This window comes from Penaeus monodon, chromosome 26, assembly GCF_015228065.2.
Source record: "Penaeus monodon isolate SGIC_2016 chromosome 26, NSTDA_Pmon_1, whole genome shotgun sequence".
Lineage (NCBI taxonomy): Eukaryota > Metazoa > Arthropoda > Malacostraca > Decapoda > Penaeidae > Penaeus > Penaeus monodon.
In genome coordinates this window covers 28,794,112-28,796,611 of record NC_051411.1, presented here as the reverse complement: position 1 = coordinate 28,796,611, position 2,500 = coordinate 28,794,112, and positions in this window count along the sequence as shown.

Below are 2,500 nucleotides of genomic sequence, written 5' to 3'. Positions count from 1 at the left end.
AGGACAGGATATTTATTTCTAACTATATACAGATAAGCACAAGGAGCATAAAGTATGTAATTCGATTAGTGCTTATTTTTGGGGTTACCATAGGAGTGTTTTTGTAACTGTTGGTTTTCATTCTCGCTCTCACTCACCTCGTCTAACAGCAGTAACTATTTATTTATTTTTTCTTAGGTTTATGTAACTTAACTGACTTTACAAGATTTCTCTTAATAATTCAAAGTGCTATCACTATCCTACTACGTGCTCAAACTTTATGCACACATGTTCTACTGACTACTGATTGTGCGTGTGTAAGTGCGCGCGTGTGTGTACTGTATACAGAATATTTTATATACACGTGTGCAGAATATTTTATATACACGTGTGCATGTGTGTGTGTGTGTGTGTGTGTATACATATAAATATATAAATATGTTTATACATACATACATACATACATACATACACACATATATATATATATATATATATATATATATATATATATATATATATATATATATATATATTCATGTGTGTGTGTATATATATATAAATATATATAGAAATATATATTAGATAGGTCACGTGTCTTCACCATGAGTGAGATGTGGTTCATGGGACTATATAAGCCTATGGGGACACGTAGGTTACATACAATTCTAAGTATACCATCGATATAATCTCTGCATATTATTCAAGCTTCATCCCTGCCCTTAATCTGTTCATGATGGAAGAAAAGTCTGAAAGTTACTGAATTACGGGAGGAAATGGTGTTTGTTTGTTTTTTCAACCAAGAAACAAACTCTTCCAGTCTCACAAATTCCAGTCTCTCCTGTAATTATAGTATCAGCAAACAGTGGCCAAAAACATCCCTTTTCAACTACTGATAATCAACTAGATCCTGCTGACGTTTTGGCCATGAGGAAAATCGACAATTGTCTGAATAGAAGATTAAAAACTTATTTATACTTTCCATGCACCATCGAAATTCCCTTAAACATGCACGTCCTATAATTTCGTATTGATGTTTCCTCGAATCCCTTTAACATTCATTCCACGTTTCCGGGTTCCAAATCACAGGCTTACTTACAGTTTCCCAAGCGACAAACACTGACGATGATATAAGGTCACGACATGCACCGCCTGTGGTTAATTTACTCAAATCTCAATCTTCAAATAACTTAGTGATAGATGCCCACCACTGTGCGTTAAAGAGCAGCCGTCCATATGCACAGTTATATCGTTTATTGATTATCCTTGTACATAGATTATTTATTAATTACCCATGTACATAATTTTGAAATAAGGATGTATCCACGGACAGTTTATACAGAAAGCAGCTCGGACTGTCTCGTTGGTGGAGATATTACTACTTTGATTTTCATGCCATAATAACAAACTGGGTACTTCTGATTAGTACACTATAATCTTTTATCGTTGTCCCATTACATTTCTAAGTATGATTAGCGTGGTAAGGAAAACACAAATGAACGTTCTGTAAAGCATGACACAATCATAGAAATTTGAACCTTTTACTTTTATGCAGAACTACTTCAACATGTTACAGTGACATTTGTATCACTGATAAAAGAAAAATGTGCTCACATGTATTACGATGGGAAAGCCAATGATGCATTGTGTTAAAACACGACCTTATAGATGATCGTATTATATCAGTCATATTTGAAATTATTGGCAACTGACAGCATCATACGGGACCTTGTATTGAATTCGATTTTTATTTTTAAAAATGAGCTTTATCATTCTCATGCTTTTATTCCTCCTGTTTTTTTTTTTATTTGAGCGAATAGAAGCGTATAAGAACACCATAAAAATAGAGGAAGAATTCAAAGTACACACTCTTAAAGAAATGCTGCAGTTTTAATTGCTGAGTTTTGCAAGTTGATACTGGTCAGGACGCATATCTTGTAATCTTCATCGCAAATTTCTGTGACATCTTCCTAAACTTAACCATTTTCTACAACGACTGATTGAATCACTTTTTTTCCATATTTAGTCCCCTAATAGAAAAATTTGTTTGTGATTTTTAACGTACCACGACAGCTTCTAATATCATCTTTGTCTGTTGAGTAAAAGGAAACCAAACTCAACGATCACTAGACAACAATTTGCCATTTTATTAATTCATTTTCATTTTGCATTTATTGTCATTCCTCTTTAACATTGTAAATTGTGATGTTTCTTTTCATCCATTTGTAATTTCCATAAGAAAAAAAATGCGTGTAAATTAAAGTGGACACGACCTTTTTTTGTTGTTTTTTTTTTCTAAACGCAATTCGAATTTTAGAACGGAAATGCTGGATTTTTTTAAAGGGTTTCTCCATTTGCGTACCTCCAAAAACATGGCTTTTAAAAATGGTGCGGTATCTGAGAAAAGTAGAAAAGATGAAGGAAATCTGCAAGAATTAGGTTTATTATCTCTATCTCTATCTATCATTTTTCTCCTCCCTCGGAAAAGAAAAAAAGAATAATAAAAAAAAGTCCCGCCATT